This window comes from Fukomys damarensis, unplaced genomic scaffold, assembly GCF_012274545.1.
Source record: "Fukomys damarensis isolate Sample0158 unplaced genomic scaffold, DMR_v1.0_HiC HiC_scaffold_9, whole genome shotgun sequence".
Lineage (NCBI taxonomy): Eukaryota > Metazoa > Chordata > Mammalia > Rodentia > Bathyergidae > Fukomys > Fukomys damarensis.
In genome coordinates this window covers 41003769-41004369 of record NW_022900921.1, presented here as the reverse complement: position 1 = coordinate 41004369, position 601 = coordinate 41003769, and the positions used below count along the sequence as shown (strand labels likewise).

At 61.6% G+C, this 601-nt stretch overlaps 1 protein-coding gene across 5 annotated transcripts in view; it reads right to left on the bottom strand.

The window, feature by feature from the left end:
- The window catches only part of Kcnip3 (potassium voltage-gated channel interacting protein 3), a 77755-nt gene that overhangs the window by 33788 nt on the left and 43366 nt on the right, over window positions 1-601 (bottom strand). The window lies entirely within an intron of this gene.

Below are 601 nucleotides of genomic sequence, written 5' to 3'. Positions count from 1 at the left end.
TTGGCCTAGGCGGGGCGACCCCTCGGGGAGGCGTCTCCGGCGTCCCCCCGCCCCGCGCCATCAGAAGGGGCGGAGGGAGCTGCTCCGCCCCACGCTATCTAGCCTGGACCAAGCCTGGCGCGTCGCCAATACTCCTGGCTCGCACCCTAGAGGCCACGCGGTCTGCACCCCCTCTAATTCCCCCCGCCCTGCGCAAGCTAGAGGCCGAGGGTCCGCGGGAGCCAGTTGCCCGGGAGGAAGGGTGCGCGGCGGCTCTCTCAACCGCGAGTCTGGGCTGCTCTGCAGTTGGGGAGGGGAGATGAGCCAGGCCTCCCTGCCCCGCCCCCCTACCCACAGAGTTGGCGGTTGGAGGATCCGGGAAGCCTGCACTCTCGGGGTTACTTCCCGCAGCCTCAATCTTGGGCTGGAGATGGAACTTGGCCCTGATCTGATCCCTTTAAAAATGAAATTGGGCTGGGCGTGGTGGCGCACGCCTGTAATTCCAGCAATCGGGAGGCTGAGGCAGGAGGATCGCTGTGAATTCGAGACCAACCTGGGCTACATAGTGAGACCCTGTCTCAAAAAACCAAAAAAAAAAAAAAAAAAAAAAAAAAAAAAAAAA